Below are 18,550 nucleotides of genomic sequence, written 5' to 3' on the forward strand. Positions count from 1 at the left end.
CCTAGGTCAGTCTTCCTTACTTCCACCAGGCTCTCCTTCCTCTCCTTTTCCTACTCCATCTCCAGGGGCACGAGGCCTCCAGTCCTTCATCCAGAACACTTGGATTCCTACCATGGGCACTACAGCACATTCCTGGCTCCACAGATTCCTCCTGATTTTTCCTCTTCTGAGAACTAAGACCTTCTCCTTTCTCACATGGAGTTATGGTGCCATTAATACTTGCTGGGAATACATAGCATAGTGCATACTCTGGAGCCAGACATCTGGATCCTATCCCCGCCTTTAGCTGACTAGAGCTGTCAGAACAAAGTACCACAAGCTGGAAGGTTTAAACAATAGAAAGTACTGTCTTAAAGTTTTTGGAAATAATAGTGTGAGATTAAAGTTTTGGTAGGGTTGGTTCCGAGGGCTGTGGAGGTGACTCTGTTCCATGCCTCTCTCTTACTTCCTGGTGGTTTGCTGGCAATCTTTGGCATTCCTTGGCGTCTGCCTTTTGCTCTACCACCCAGATCTTTGCCTTCATCTTCACATGGCATTCTCCTTGTGTGTGTGTGTTTCTTCAAATTTCCCCTTTTATAAAAATACCAGTCATATTGGATCAGAGGCCCACCCTCCTCCAGTATGACCTCATGTTAAATTAACTGATTACTTCTGCAACAATCCTATTTCGAAATAAGTTCACGTTCTGAGGCATTGGGAGTTAGGACTTTAATACATGAACTGGGGCAGGGGGCACAATTCAATCCATAACAACCTCAATTCCCAAACCAAAAGTTTTGCATCTATTAAAATTAGAATAACCGTATTATTTACCTCGTGGTGTTTTTATGAAGATTGAGAGAATCAATATCTAGATAGCACTGAGAACAATGCTTGACACAGAATAAGCACTACTGATAGTGAGTAACATATTTCTGATATTAATGCACTTAATAAAGATGTTCAGGAAAAATGTTTTTAACTCAAATCCACCAGCGCTTACGGGAGCTATATTTACTTTCAACAGGCAGTTTTTGATTCTTTATTTTTTGCATGCCAAGAAAAATGTCATTACAGGAGTAATCATAACATTCACTGCTAAATGCTGCTTATAGTTCCTGAAATATCATGGTCACCTGGCATGAAAAAAATCACACAGACTGATTACCAGGAAAGTTTTTGGTAATATGTTCTAGTAACTCTCAGCTATCTGGCCATGTAGTTCAGGAGAGTCATGTGACTTATATTCTTTATAGTTTCATTCAGTAAATTGCCATTTTAGTTTGCTTTATGTGAAAATTTTAACTTTAACATAATATTCTAAATGTACATTTCTGTACATGAATGTGGAACAAAAGAAACAATGTTAGGAAATTCTCCTAGGCTGGTTAAACTAAGGCATAAACATATTCAATACTGTTAAGATGTAAATTAACAACATACTGCGTTTTGATACAGCTGTATAAATGCTTGTACTTCTATAATCTTGATAATAATAAAGCATTGAGGTTATTTTTATACATATATTTTCTAAAAACCCATTAACACCTTTTCCACCTGCTTGCATTTTGTGTTTTATGTTGTGATATTGACAAAATGATAGAGTTCTTGCAGTAATTTGGTTTGCACATTGTATTTAAGTGTGCTGCAAGCACATATGAGTAGAGATTATAAGGAACATTTTTGGGCAATTAAAAAGTGAGCACAGACCCAAGATTCCAAAGTGATGGAAAGAATTTAAATGGGGCAATAAAAAGTTCAGGCCTTCAGAAGAATTTGCTATTTGCTATTTTTGACAACATAGACCTTGACTCTTATTTGGCTTGGTTTTTAATCAACTTTCTTGTGGTTTTGCCAGACAATAAACTGTACTTAGATAAAGTATTTAATTTGATAAATTTTGACTTATGTATATATTCATCCATCACCATATTCAAGTTAATATATCCATTAACGCTAACAGTTTCCTTGTAACCTGATCTAATCACTCTCTCTTGTCCCTATCCATGCCTCAGACTCTGTATCCAGGGAATCATTTTTCCGCTTTCTGCAACTGTAAGTTAGTTTGCATTTTCCAAAGTAAAATATAAACGTAATCATACAGGATGTACATATTCTTCTTTGACCTCAGCGTAATTTTGTGAGATTTGTTGTGTGCATCAATAGTTTATTCTGTTTTTATCACTGATCAGTATTACATTGTTTGGTTTCCTAACAGTTTGTCCACTTACCTGTTAAAAGCCCTTCGGAGTCTTTCCAGTTTTTGGCTATTACAGATGAAGGTGCTGTGAGTGTGAATGCATCAGATGTGAGGCGGTATCTAGGTGTGGTTTGCGTTTGCAGTTTGCTAACACTTTTCTTTTTGTTTCACTGGTCACACTTCTGTGGTTTCTCACGTAGCTCACCCGTATGGAAAAAAAGGCAATATTGCAAAGTGCTCTAAGAAGGGGGAGGAATTTTTCTCTTATTCAGCTTTAGCTCATGATTTTCCCAAATCTTTCATTTGTTATGGATACTTTCTCTTTTCCTATCAGGGCCCAGGTTATGAAAGGCAGAGTCCAGAGGAGATACTTTTCCTCTGTTTTGTCTGAGTTTCGTTGCATTTTATTTATTAATTTTCCTAACACTGCTCCTTGGCAGAATGGGTGCTAAACCCCTGTGGTTTAAAATGTTCAGACTGATCTGGGTCAAAATGGTCACATTTGACTTGGGACAGAAAATGAGTTTTAAAGTGATACCTCTATAAAGAAATTATTATCTACTCTAAAATCTTTAAAACTGGCCATAGAATTTTGAAGTATGCTACGAAAAAAAATAACACATCCCTTCAGTGTGAAATCGATGAGCCTGCTGACATCGTAGAGCAACTAGGTCGGGTCTGTTGTCTGTTATTTGTGTGCTGGCTCTGTCAGAGAGAATCCTTATTCTGTGAGCTCCTTTCTGTATCAATTATGACCAATATTTTTTTTCTTATACTTTATATCAAGAATGGAGACCTTGCCAGATACAGCTTCTATTGACTTGAAGACAAAGAAAGTGATGTAATGTACATTCAATGTACAAGGTCTTGAATTCTAGTATTTCTTGAAAACACACATATTTTATGTGATAATCTTTGGGAACTCAGATTCTACTTCTGTTTATATAACTTTGGGAGTCAATGTTTATAGAAAGTGTCAAACTAAAAATAAGATAAAAATGTTGATCTGTTGGATTGCAAAAATGACTCTGATTTGGTCATGTCAACAATTTGCAGTCTCAAAATTTTATCCATGTCCTATAACATTATTATTCCCATTAAAAGTTTACTTTCTGTGTAATTTATATTTATTTCATTTTTTTTTAGGAGTGGACATTTTTGTTTAAAAATGAAATAACAAAGATTATTTTCGTATTTATACTTATAAAGAACATTCATTTACAATGCAACAACATAGATATATCACATGAAAAGTTTACTTAAAAGTTATTTTTATTATTTTTATTTTGAAGGTCCATGGGAGCCATTTCCTTTATCAGACTCTGAAAATATAAAGTCAGTATATACTCACCTACAAAATCTTAAATTTGTTAGTATAAATTAATTCTATCTTTAGGTGTAAAATCACCAAACATAGTGCCATTCTATCTTACACTTTCTCCTTTTTCCTTTTTGTATGAGATAAATTGTATTTAGAAGTATTGTTGTCAGTGTTTGAGAAATACTGAAAAATGGGATTGGTATCAAAAAAATCTAGAAACTGGAAAGTGAATGTCTTGTTTTTGCCGCAATGTATAAATTTTTTTTTCAGGTTGTCTATATTTTAAGCTTTGCATAAAATGCCAACAAAATTCTGGAATGAGTTATTATAAAGAGAGTTTTAGATAATGTGAAAAAAATGTAGTCATGCCTATTTAACATGGGTATAATTAGTAGATTTTGCTAGATTGTACTGTAACAACAAACAATCCCAAACTCCCACTGGCTTACAACAAGAAAAAGGTTTCCTTTTCATTCACAGTACATTGACAGTGACAGATTGGCTGCAGCCTTGCTCTGTGTTGCCGTCTGTCTGAATTCAGGAAAGCATAGCTCTTATTTGGACATTGCCTTCTCATGGTAAAAAGAAAAGTGTGGTGGTAAAATCATTTGATTGCTCTAAAAGCTTTATCTTTAAACTGGCATGTATCAGATCTGCTAGTTCATTTGCCAAAGAGAGTATTCTAGCTAAGTCTAAGAAATAAAAACTATGGCAGTTATATATAAGACAGACATAAAAGGACTCTGGAAAGTGTAGAGAAGAAGGGAGACTGATTGAGAATCTCAGGACATAAAGGATGACATGACGGTGAGTTGCCTGGGTTTTCTTTCTGTGTCACATATCCTAGATAGTGTGTTAAGGAAGATGGCAATCCCAAAACACCAATAGGTGCAAACAAAAAACAAACAAACAAGCCTGAGTAAAAGCTTGGTCTGTCTAGCCAGAGGATGAAGAAAGGAGAAGCCCCGTGAGACAGAAAGCTTTTAAAATGTAAGTGCTCTATTGCAGCAAAATAGAGCAAAAGCCAAGTAAGTTAGCTAGACCGTCACTCTTAACCAAGTTTTAACAAGGCGCTTCCCTCCTCTCTGCCAGAGTGGTATCAGAGATGATCAAGTAGAGATCCCGGATTTTCATCCCTGCCAGAAGCTAGTGGCCATTAAATAAGAAATAACATAGAAGATTTCAATAACATCATTAACCAACAGATTCAACTGATATTTATAGAACCCTCCACCCAACAACAGCAGAATATACCTTCTTTTCAAATGCCCATGGAATATCTGCCAAAGTAAACTATATCTTGGGTCATAAAAATATCCTTGACAAACAGCATAATTGAAATCATGCATAATGTATTCACAGGCCATATTATAAATCATTACAGCATTAGAAATCATTGGAATAACATCAGAAATCATTAATGGCACAATAACAAGAAAATCACCTGACACTTGGAAGCAAAGTAACACATTTCTAAATGACCTATGGGTCACAGAGCACATCTCAAGGGAAATAACACTATACACTGAAGTAAGTGAAAAATGGAATACAGTATTAAAAATTTGTGGTAAACAGCTAAAGCACTAGTAAGAGGGGAAATTATGGTACTAAATACATACATTAGAAAAAAGGAAAACATATTAAATCTACTATCTAAGCTCCCACCTCAGTCATCTAGAAAAAGAATAAAGGAAACCTATAACAGGCAGAGGAAAGGAAATAACAAAGATAAGCTTTTTAAAAATCAAAGATATTTAAAACATAAAACAATAAAAAAATTAATGGAAGAAAGATTTATTTTTCAAAAAGATCAACAAAGTTTGCAGACCTCTAGCCAGACCGCATACACACATATACACAAAGATACAAATTTCTAATACCAGAATGAAATTGGATATCATTATAGACCTGGAAGGTATCTGAAAGATCGTAAGGAAATAAAATAAGGAAAATACTACAGAAAATACTACAGAAAAACTCTTACACATAAATTTGACACAGACTAAATTAATTGCTCAAAAAAAAAAAAAGAATCTAATCTGAAATTATATTAATAATTTTTAAAACTTCCAGAAATCTCTCAGATAATTTCACTGGATAATTTGAACAAATATTTAAAGGAGAATTAACACCAATTCAACACAATATTTTTTAGAAAACAGAAGAGAAGGAAAATTTTCCCAGCTCATTTTGTGAAGGTAGTATTACCCCATTACCAAAATTAGATAAAAGGCAGCTCAAAAAAAAATGAGCATGACATGCCAGTGAGATCCCTGGAACCTGTGGATATTAGCTTATTTAACAAATGTGTCTTTGCAGATGTAAATAAATTAGGATCTGCAAGGAGAAGATAATCCTCTATTATCTGGATAAGCCCTGAATGGCATTCCGGGTGTCTTTATAAGAGAGAAGCAGAGGGCCATTAGACACATACACAGGAAAAGGAAATGTGCATATTGAAGCAGAGATTGAAGTGATGCAGCCACACGCCAAGGAATGCCTATTAACTACTTGGCGGTATGTTCAGTGATAGGTTTGTAAAGGTGAACAAAAAATTAGATTAAGTCCTGGCACACAGTGGTAAGAACAGTATGATAGAAACTTTAAACAATCTAAAATGGTGTGTGAGGAGTAATATAGATGTAGGAATATATACAGGGGTACGTTATTTGTAGTAAAATTTTTTTTTAATTGTCAATGGCCACCATTATATATGATGGGCATATCATATTATATATGTTTTCTGAAGTGTGGTATGTGGTTATTCATTGTCATAGAGTAAGGAAGAACACACTGTTAACAACCAAGGAAATCTCTGGTTTCTGATGTGAGCATTACAGAACCTTTTAGAAGAAATAAAGAATAGAAAATGGAATGACTAGAAAATAAATTGTTATTCAGTGATTTATGTCATTATTCTCTGCCACCCTTGTAAAGTACATCTATATTTTTGTGGGCTCTACTGATACTTTTAAGAAATACAGAATTCATATATAAATATCTGTATTTATATCTCTACCATCCATCTATACACACACTCAGATAGTATTTCTAGTATTTGGTGTTGTGTTGTTAGCAATACTCACTGCTTATCTCTGAAAAAGGCATGCAAAAACTGAACCAAGATGACATCACCCTTTGAGTGTAGCTGCATCCTTGTTTTCCACTGAAGTGGAAATAAATTGACAGTACTAGGCTCGCAAGCACTCCTTTCTCTTCTTGCACATGGTATAGTTCTAATTTTACTGATATTTTCAGGTTTGAGAAATTTTAAACAAACAGCTAGCATTTCTGTAATGCCCCATACTGTCGGTTTTGATTCAGACAAGAAGAGAGTTTTAAATTCAACTTGCCTTCATCCAAGCCACCCAAGGTTGAAATCAATCAATCAATCAACTGAGAAACATCTATTGAACACCCTTACTATATGGCAGTCAATAAGACAGCTACAACAGAGGGGTTAGATCATTTAAACCCAGCTTTAGCAGTTCTCTCAGAAGGCAGATCAAAGTCTTCTATAATTTTCCTATTTCCTTGGCTTGGGAGCAACCATCATGATTTAAATCCATGATTCATTGTTCTTAATAATGACCCTGAATGTTATTTTAGCATGACAATTGCTTTGTGTTTACACTGAAATTAATTAACAATAAGGACCTCTCTCCATGAATTTATATATATTTAAAAACAAAAATGCAAATCTTCTTTGGAAATAAATACAGATTTTTTAATAGAATCTAATTTATTAGATTAAGTAGAAATTTATCAAATTTCTAGAGAATTAAGACACATGTGATATTTAAATACAATAAATTTGTAATTTTAAAAAAAATACGAGAATTACGTTTTCTAAAATATAGATAGAATTTTATTTCCTCACATTTTCCTGGTGGGAAAAAAAAACAAATTAGGCTATATATTACACATAGTTATTTTTATCAAAATTATTTCCTAATTTCTCCAAAGGGAGCTCCAGGTACAGAAAAGTACAAAGCATAGATATGGTTTTATTTAATAAGAAACTATTCCTGTTTCATTTAAAGCAGCATTCATTCATTCAACAAACCTCAGTGTGTATAAGTGATGCAGGAAAAACGGATGTGGGGCGTGAGGAGGTCCGTGTCCCAGGCTTTGGTTGAGCCCCTGGGATGTGCCATGCCAAGTGTGGGTCCTTGGCTTCACGCAGGAAAGAATTCAGGAGCAACCACAGTTGAGTAAAGATAGATTTATTTAGAGAGATATACCAAAAGGCAAGAGAGAGGCCACGAGGTGTGGGGGTTGAGTGCTCAGATTAGAGTAAAAGTAGGTACACACTCCAGACAGTGTGGGCTGTCTCCAGCGAGGCAAGGCACTGTGTTGCCAGTTTTTATGGGCTCAGTGGCTTCATGTTCTAGTAAGTGGAAGGACCAGTATAACTATCCTGGGGAAGGGGCTGGGATTCCCAGGAAGTTGGCCATTTCCCACTCTTTGACCTTTCATGGCTACCCTTAGGACTGCCATGGTGCCTGTGGGCATGTTATTTACCATGTTAATATATTACAATTAGCATATAATGAAGCTTAAGATGTGCTAGAAGTCAAATCTCTCACCACCTTGAGCCTCAAGGCCTACTGGGGGTTGAATCTTTGACCATTTTGATGTTAATTGCTGTATCATTCCTTGAATGGCTGTGCCCTGCCCCCTTCCTGTCTCATAAGGACTATGTCTCAAGAAGCTGAAAAAAATATAAAGATGAACAAGACACCATTCCTCTCCTAAGAGGCATTTAATCTAGTAGACAATGTAAAAGTAGCTCACAAAGAGCAAAACAAATGCAAAAAATGATATTTGGTAGCATGATAAATTGTTAAAGAATTCAGAAGTTTGGGAAGAGAAAAAAAATATTTCCTGGACCAGAAATTATTGAGTAAAAAAATTCTCCCTTAGCTAACTTCCAGTTAACCTAGTAGCTTCATTAACTAACATTCTCCATTCTCTGTATAAATCATACTGATTAATCCCCCAAATTCTCAAAACTAGTAACTAAAGTACTTTTCAGATATGGCCACACCTATCTGCATCCAGCAGTTGAACCGAATGCATACCAAGAGTCAATTGTGTGTCCTCAAATCTATTTCTGTCAATAGTGTTTAATATTGTAATTACAAAATTTATATGAAAAGTTATTGAAATTTTTTATCTATAAAGTCATGTTGAAATCTCTGGAAAGTTTTAATGAAATGACCCCCTAAAAAGTTGCTTTCAATGTAGAAATGGAACAGACATTTTAAAACATTTGAAAATATGTATATCACATTGCTTTCCACACATATTTGTTTTTGCCCCATTTCAAAGAAAATTATATTGAAATAGTTGCATTCTGAGTATGGTGAATAAATCAAAAGTTGGAAAGTTAACCTTCATTTTATACGTTTTAAGAAAAAAATATTAAAGATGTCTGTAGGCTGCACTCTTCTAATTCATATCATTTTCACACTTCATTTGATTCCAACAATTCTATACAAGAGATGGGGCAGGTGTTATCATCCTCTTTTTGCAGATGACAAATTAAGTTTCATTTATAACTTCCCAAACCACACAGTTAGAACATGACCAATATGGAACTATAACCCAGGTTGTTTAAAGTTGGGTATAATATTTGTTTCTATCTCTTTTTAAGTACAGTATTTTGGGGAGAAGAAATAATTTGCTGTGATGGAGTTAATTAATTATTTATATGTGAAATGCATACATATGAAAAAGAATAACAGATAAAATATCATTACTCTGGAGGGTTGAACAGTTCTCCCCAAAATCTTTGTCTACTTGGAACCTCAGAAAGTGACTGTATTTTCAGGTGTAATTAAGGATCCCAAGATGAGATCATTCTGTATTATGGTGGGCCCTATTTCAACATCAGGTGTCCTTATAAGAGCAGAAAAGGATAAGACATGCAGAAACACAGTGGCTGCCATGTGAATAAAGACGGATGTAAAACTTGGTGTGTTGCATCCACAAACCAAAAAATGCCAAGGATTTCCACAGCTGCCAGAAGTTAGGAGAGAAGTGTGAAATGGATTCTCTCTCAGACTCCAGAAAGAACCAACCCTTCCAACATCTTGATTTCAGACTTCCGGATTCCAAAACCGTGAGTGAATCAATTTTCGTTATTTTAAGCCACCCAGTTTGTGATAATTTGCAATGACAGCCCTACTACTAAGACATAGCCGTGAGAAGTCACAGGTGTATCTTCTGTCAGTATTAGCTCATTTCGGAAATATTACTACTAATTATAAGGGATTATAAGGGCATTGTTCTTTTTTTAAAAAAACAGGCAATATTTCTGTACCTGTTCTTTTCTGTGATCTCAGTTCCAGAAACAATGAGCTTTTGCTATTTAAAATGGCATTAAAAATCAGGAAAAAAATGTCTAATTAAAAATACAAATACATTTCTCCAGTAAAAAGACCTCTTTTTAAAAGTAGTTTAAATTGCTGTTTCAAAATTAAAAACTCCATGTGTTTATGTTAGTTCCAAATGGTCCCACTTACACTATTTTTGCTTTCATTTAGTTGTGAGATGGTGGGCTATATAAGGCCAAAAGTGAAATGCAAATTTTTCTTTTCCAGCTTGAACCATAAAATTGAAAAATTTAAGAGGATTATAATGGTTCAGGGAGAAATGGAAAGACTTGTATGCATTGAAGATTGTGATTAACTTGATTCAATGATAAATATTGAAAGGAAGTTTATCATTTATAAGTGTCATAAAGCTGGTTCTTCAAAATGGGTTTTTTACTCTGAAAATTAATTTATGTTAGGTGGTTACTGCTATCAGAAAGGTGACATAGAAATGATGTCCAGGCCACTAGCGTTTGGTTCAGAAGGCCACATGTAAAATTCATGGGCATATTAGTTGGGGTTCTCCATAGAAACAGAGCAATAGGGTATTAATTAATTAATTATAAGAGTTGGCTTATGTGATTGTGGAGGCCGAGATGCCTCATAATTTACCGTCTGCAACCTGAAGAAACAGGAAAGCCGGTGATGTAATTCAGTCCAAATCCAAAGGCCTGAGACCAGGAGTACCAATGTCTGAGAGCAGAAGATGGACAGCTCAGCGCAGGCAGGGAAAGCAAATTCACCCTTTCTCTGTGTTTGAATCTATTTTGCCCCTCAGCTAATTGAATGATGCCTGCCTGCATTGGTAGGGTTGATCTTCTTTACTTAGTCTATTGATTCAAATGGTAATCTCTTCCAGAAAAATCTCACAGACACACCTACAAATGTTTTACCAATTACCTGGGCATCCTTTATTCCCTCCAAGATAACACATAACATTAACCATCACAATAGGATACATGAAAAGCGTGCTTCTTTTACCTCTCAGCTGGACTGCAACTCTGTTTTGGATAATCACTGACCACTCCATTCAGTGAGTGGTCCTCAAACTTGGCTACACACTGAAATTACCTGGAAGATTTTTTAAAATACCTTGGCCTCACCTCCAGATATTCTTATTTTTAAATAGTCTGGAGTGTGACTTGAGTATAGGGATGTTTTATAATTACGCAGGTGATTTTTATACATGGCCAAGGCAGATAATCACTGAGTTAGATGTTTGCATCCCATAGCTTACCGCCACCAACCCTACCAATCCAACCCCAGGAAACATTATCATCATGTACTTTACTGAGATAGTTTGCGCTATTTTATGTAGTTTTTAGCACGTAGGGAACTTTTTCACCCAATATTATGGACTTTTGCTCCTGGAAAAATATAGACTACTCCACAATAAAGAGAATTAGTATATTTATAGGCTTGGAAACAACTAACTGTATTCTTTTCTACATACCAGAGACAGAGTAGAGCATGGTAAAATATTCCTTGGCTATAGCACTGTTTCTCAGAGCGTAATCTTAATAGTACCTACATTAACCAAATTGCTCATTAATAAATAAAGAACAAATAAAGAAATCAATCATATTCCTGAGCTCTCCTCCAGACTTACTGAATCAGAAATTCTGATTCTGCACATGCATGGTCTAGTCAGCTAATGCCAGAGTGACATGGTGGTGGGTCCCATGTGTCCCAAAGATCACCCATCATTGAGATCTTTGGAAACGTGACCTATAAGAATTCTTCTGGTTACTTTGTTCATCTGGGGTTTGTGATAGGCAGATAGGGGTCATGTACTGTACAGGTGAATGTTTAGAAGGGAATAGCCTTGGACAGATTTATCATTCACTAGTATTGGCCAAGTTGCTTCTAGAGTTAAGATTTATTTATGTCCATTAATATCTAGCTTAAGTGGAATTCTTTCATCCTATAAATAATTTCACTATATGATACAAAAATTTCTGAATGTGGGGCCCAGAAATGTAAGTTCTTAAGAAGCAATCCAGGTAATTCCAGTGTACACTAAAGTTTGAAATATATTGGTATAAGAACTCTACCCTATCTAAACACTTATATTACTAACCTCTTCTAAACTGAATTTTTATATCATATATGTGTAAAAGTGAAGCATGAATCTGAGAAGGAAAAAATGAATACTTGATTAAAAAAGGTTAAATGTGTTAAGTATTATAATTTGGTTGGCTCTGAGAAAATCCAGAGTCAAATACTTGGAGATACAAAGTAATGACCTTGCTAATGTCCATTAATATGGAATCTATGGAAAAAAATTAAATCTACCCAAATATTAATGAAAGAGAACTTTGAATTTTTAAGTGGTAAATTTATTAATAATGTGTGTGTAGATAATTCTTGTATATGAAATCTTTTTTTCTAGTGACTTAGCTAACTTCAAGGAAAATTAGAAAATCAAGAAAAAATCTTTAAAAATAGAAATATCTTCAGAGATAACATAGCTTCAATTATGAGGGGAAAATAAGATATATAAGACAACTCTAGATTCTTCTCTAGTTTTTTCTATATTTGCCATTTATCCTTTATGTCTTTCCTTTCATACCCCTGAGAACCAATCTTTAATGATCTAATTTCTAAATAGCTTATTTCAAGTCATTCTGGTCAAAGTTACCATTGTCTGTCACCTAGACGACTTAAGGTCTTCAGTTTGCTATGAAAACACCCTCTAATTCATTCTGTACTTAGCAGATCAATTATATTTTCTAAAATATAAATGCTACTGCTCTCTGGCTTAAATTTTTTCAGTAGTTTCTTATTATCCTAAAGATAAACCTCAAGTCCTTTACATATATTACAAGCTCTCTATCATCTGGCTCTTGCCTTCTTTCCAGTCTAACAGATGTGGTTCTCAGTGGGGGTTTATAGAGAAATATTGAAGTTTGAATGGAGTGTTATTCTTTGTCACAGAAACTGTGGAGGAGGGGCACTATTGCCATTTATTGGATAGGGACTAGGATATTTCGATATCCTTCAATGCATAGTAAGTGTTATGTAATGAAAACTCTGTTGTGGCTCTTAGATTTCTGACTAGGTATCATGTAAATAAAAATCCATTTTAATTATTTGAGCCAAAGATGCATATCACTTTTATGTGTGAAAAAATTATTTTTGGAATGCTGTTAAGATTTGCTAATTCTTCCAGGTAGGTAACTGCTATATAAATCAAGAGAAGAGTGCATTTTATTTGGAAGGTTACCAAGAACTGCTTACCATTATGGAAAATCACACCACCTGTGCAAAGCCACGAGGCTTCAGCAAAGTTAATTATTGTTCAGCTTTGGGCTCTAATCTCACCTGTAATCTGGCATGCGGGGTAGGAAAACTGACTTTTAATAATTAACTCCAACACAAGGACACAGTTGGGGAAAAGTACAGGCTGAAATTCAGTGAGCATCCATGTACCAATAACTTAGTCCAAGAGTAATACATACTAGATGTATGATAATCTCTAGGTACCATCAATATTGAGTGGTAATCTATTTATTACTTGTGACAAAATAGTCCCATGGTGAAAACTCAACTCTGAGGTTCACAAGGATCAAATGAAATTAACATTGTATAGAATTAGCAGGGAGTTTTATGGAGGAATTGAGATGAGTTGGCATTAGAAAGTTTTATAGCACCTGTTTAGGCAGAGTAGATGGCAAGATGGAGATGGCAGGGAGGAAAATGGAGATCATTAACACTGAAAAGTAAGTAGTGGGAAAATTAGGTCATTTTTGTAATTTGGAATCATGAAAATATATTACCCCCCAGAAAATGGCAAAACCTGAAAAAAAAATTATTTTACATGTGAACTTTGTCCTCTAACGGAAGAATCTCATCATCAGGGTCATGAACTGCCACGTTGCACAATTCCAGTGGAAAATATTTATATTGCATTTTGTGTTGCTCCCTGAAGTTGTGTAAAATAGAGGCCCTTCTTAGATTATTACCTCTTTACTGGGGATATGCCTCTTAACTGGATAATTCTCTTTCAGCTTTCAGTGCAACACCATGTGCCTGTCATCTATTCATTCCACATACATTTTGTCACAGGCATATTTAATCATTTATTTCAAGCCTCAGTCATTTACAGCTTTGAAATTGATTGAAAATAGAGGTCAGGCTAGAGAGAGGGTATTTCTTTACCTACAGAATGCTAATACATTTGATTGAATGCCTGAAGAATTGCACAGACTTTGAGTTGCATTTGAAGAAGGGGATAGTGAGCGTTCCTTTGCTTGAATATGCTGCAAATCCAGTGCATTCATCTGAGAATGTTTTATATTAATTCACTAAGAAAGAACATGTGCATCTTTTTTGGGTGTTTGGGGACAACTGGGAGAGGGATTTAAGAATTGCCAAGAAGTTCAGCAAAGGCAGAAGGGGACTTGGTTATCGGTTTCTGAGCCAATTTGCCTGTTTCTCAGAGTAAGGAAACTCCCTTCAAGAGTATGCCTGTCCCTTCCCCAGTCACAGGCTTGCTCCTCCTCAGAGCCATTTAGGGCTTAGATTGCAGATGCAAACCTACTTTTTGTACCTTCTAAATCAGCTTCTACAGTATGGATTTGCTCAGTGATTCCCTGAAATATGGATATTTTTGAAAATGCAGTTGATTAATAATTTTTATTTCCCTGTCTCTTTCATGCATGGAATGAGTGAGAGTGAATCAGGTTTACAGCTTAAAACTGAACTAAAATTCTGCTTACATAAAATTAAATAATCATATTTTACTTCTATTGTTTAATTGGCTGTAAATTGTTGATGATAATCTTCTAAACAGTTCCTATCAAGCTTACAAAACCTAGGCTACATTATGAATTCAGCTTATAATCGTATACTGCTACCATCTTTTACTCTCAATCCTGGTGAAACAAATTAGACTAATTATATCCTGAAGTTTAAAGTTTTTCTCAAGACTTTCTCTCTTGGATTACAAATTTAGGAGTTCATTTTTTCTTCCCTAGGCATAATGTCCCTTTATTTTGCCCATGAGTTGGCCTACTAGCCTTATATCCTGTATTCCTTCTCTCTCCTGAGCTTCCACTATTTCCTACTTATATTGGTTAATCAACAAAGTGAATAAGAACACGGGTTCTGGAGATTGACTCTCCAAGTGCAAATACCAAATGTATTGATTACTAGCTATATGACCTTTGTAAAACCTTTTGTGCCTCAGTTTCCTCATGTAAAAATGAGATTTTTGAGTTTATTGATTTTATCCATTTGTTATGATGATGTAAGGAGATAGTGCATGTATCAATGTTAGCACATGACCTGACATGTAAACAGACGCAGATTTTAGTTATTATTGTTGCTGATGACATTATACATTTTACATAATTTCAGTTTTTCTATTTGCTATTTTTTACAAATCATAATATGTGTTTACATAGATTTTAATATTCAAATAAACAAAACATTTAACTTGTCTTTTTAGTATTTTTAAGCATCATGACCAAATAGCTTTCATTAAATAGACATGTTTTGCTATGCTTGTTTTTATGTAAAGTGCAAATAAGTGGTAAGCCATACTTCACAAAAACTTAAAGAATTATGCCAATGTGGATATTTACACATAAATATAGTCTCATGATTCATGGGTATAAATAATGAAATAGATGATTAAATATGCCTGTGACAAAATGTATGTAGAATGAATAGATGACAGGCACATGGTGTTACACTGAAAGTTGAAAGAGAATTATCCTGTTAAAAGGCATATCCCCAGTAAATCTAAGAAGGGCCTCTATTTTACACAACTTCAGGGAATTAACACAAAATGCAATATAAATATTCCCCACTGGAATTGTGCAACGTGGCAGTTCATGACCCTGATGATGAGATTCTTCCGTTAGAGGACAAAGTTCACATGTAAAATAACTTTTTTTTCAGGTTTTGCCATTTTCTGGGGGGTAATATATTTTCATGATTCCAAATTACAAAAATGACCTAATTTTTTTGCTACTTACTTCTCAGCTAAACACTGGAGGGTTAAAAAGCATCCATGGAGATCTGGTGGTGATGGTAGTGGCTGCAAAATTGTTGCATTTTAAAATATTGGGCTGTGTCAGGAAAGCATTTATAGAATGGATCATTTGTTCCAGTAATTCTCACATTTCAGATTTTAAGAAGTAGTTTCAAAGGAGAAATGAAAATCATGAATCCATACTTGAGAGTAATTTAAATTTTAGTGTTTGTTTTCTTATCAAAAAATATGATTGTTCAAAATGACTATAAATTCTTTTAACAGGATTTATAAGTTCCTTCAAGTCAGTGATATTTAAACACATAAGAAATTAGGATTTGTGTGAGTCATACGTATATCTGGGCCGAAACAATGTTTGGTGAACCAAACCTTAAATCTGCCCGGTAGTTTCAGACTGCTGATTTTACCTCCAGGAATACCACATGCAAAGAAATAGTGGATTCCTTTCACTTAACCTTATCTTCTTATTCCTTTTTTTCTGAACTTAACTGTTCTCTAACCAGGTGTAACTCAAGCAGAAACAGAAACAAGTAAGTAAAATCGAATACTGAGTAGTATATAAAGTTTTGCCTCACATTCAAATGGCTGCTTTACGAAGCAGAAAACACTTTTTTTTAAATTCAGTAATTTTTACTTGTTCCAATAGAATGCTCGAACTTTCACTTCTTAAACAAAATAGGCAGCCACTTTAGAGAGTCAATGATTTGCATTAGTGTGATCACTACTAAATTTAAATATAATCATATAATGTATTTTCCTTTAGCATTCAGGAAGATAATTCAATAGATATTACTAAACCTAATGTAGGACTCCCTCAAGCTAATAGAAATATGTTTAAATAGTAATCATAACTGTTTCATATCACACAGTTATTTAAAGAAAGGCTTCTCTTGACTGATGCCAGAAGTTACAGAGGTAAGAATTAAATTGCTATGTTCTTAACAGGTATTTGATATGGCAATATTAATATCAGACAAAGAAGACATTAAGGAAAGAAGTATGTTGAGAGATAGAAGAAAGTTTCATAGTGAAAAAAATGTCAACCTAAGAGTAATACATAATAATGTTTATTTTGTATTCCCCTGTATTCAGTATATGTAATCCAATATATATAATGCAAAAAGTGAACTAAAAGGAAAAAAATAAGCAAATATAGTTGCTGATTTTAACCCAGTTTGGTATAAGTAACACAGAATTAACTGCATAATTAATTAGTACATATAGAACATTGCACCAAACAATTTTAGAATGCATCTTTTTAGCTATATATAGATTATATTTAATCAGCTTTTAACTATGAATATACCATATTCTGGACAATAAAGAAAACCTTTATAAATTCCAAAATGTTAAAATCCTACAGATAATATCTTGAGCACAGAAGAAATAAACCCAAATTAAATGACATAACAAATTTAACAGAATATAATTTTAAAGTCCCCAAATATTTGGAAATTAAGCCGTTCAAAATAACTCCCGGGTCAAAAAAGAATCCACATTGGACACAAAGATAGCCTCCATGTAAGAACACCATCTTCCCAAGGGGGAAAACCATGTGGATTGGCCCTGAGTCTACCTGAAGAAGGAGAGGCTCACCTGAGTCCAGCTTTCCAGCTGTCCCTACCAAAGTGTTTGGCATTTGGGTGAATTCTTTCTGAACTCTCCACATAAGCCCACCCAAAAGGTAGAGATAATGAGCAACTTCAGCCAGTCCCTGGCACATTTAGTAGAAAAATTGTGAACCAAATTCTGTTTGAATTCCTACCTGACAAAATCATGATATATAGTGAAATGTTATTTTAAGCTACTGCGACAGCCTACTGGGTTTGCTGAAGCTGCTAGAACTGTCATTCAGAAAGGTAGAAATTTATCCTGAGACTAAAATCCGAGTTCAACCATTATCGGCAAGGTACTTCAGCATGAGAAAGTTTGGAGAAAGAACGGCTCCATCTCTTGCTGGTGACAAGGGATTTTTATGGGGATTTTGGAAACTATGGAGAGTCACAGAGTAAATGCAATTTAACTTGTCTGGAGATGGGAGGACATAGACAAGAAGGAGCACGACGCGGTCTCTGGGGCTCCTGACCAGTTAGTGAGGCCTGGTGTTTCCGGTTGGTTGGTCTCAGCTGATTGATAGTGATGCTACGGGCTGGGATGCCTGGGCACTCACCTGGCCCCTACCACTTGTGCCAAGCGCTCATACACAATTCCCTGAATGGAGCCAATGTTGTAGTAAGACTGGCTCTTGTGAGTTTTATTACGATTGCAAGATTTACCTCTGCAACAACCATCAGGGAACTTGAAAAACCAAGATTTATTACTCACAAGTACTGAAGAGTACACAGCATGCCTGCAGCCACACCATGAGGTTGCAAGTAGAGAGAGAAAGCATGTACCTTGGGTTTTGCCTTTATTGGGTCATGGATGGGGACCTAATGTTTCGTGGGTTCACTCTTCATTGGGAATTTAAACATTAGAGCGGGATGAGGGTGAGGTTATCTAGGTTGCCCAGGGATTTCTAAAAGGGGAACTTCATGGGTGGGAGAGTAAAGGGAGGCGGGGGCCTTGTTTCCTACCTAGTTGTTTAGCTGGTAGGTGTGTCATCCCAGCTGGCAATTTGTTTATTTAAGATGGATATCTTTGAAATCAAAAGCTTAATGCCAGGCATT

General features: G+C 35.0%; 1 long non-coding RNA gene across 1 annotated transcript in view; it reads left to right on the forward strand.

Annotated features, from left to right (window-relative positions):
* LOC105068857 (uncharacterized) overlaps positions 1–18,550 on the forward strand; it is a 149,124-nt gene that overhangs the window by 27,628 nt on the left and 102,946 nt on the right. Inside the window, exon 4 of the long non-coding RNA XR_012509157.1 lies at positions 9,337–9,627. This is a non-coding gene — a long non-coding RNA (uncharacterized LOC105068857). The remainder of the gene's footprint in view (positions 1–9,336; positions 9,628–18,550) is intronic.

The sequence above is a fragment of the Camelus bactrianus genome, chromosome 9 (genome assembly GCF_048773025.1).
Source record: "Camelus bactrianus isolate YW-2024 breed Bactrian camel chromosome 9, ASM4877302v1, whole genome shotgun sequence".
NCBI lineage: Eukaryota > Metazoa > Chordata > Mammalia > Artiodactyla > Camelidae > Camelus > Camelus bactrianus.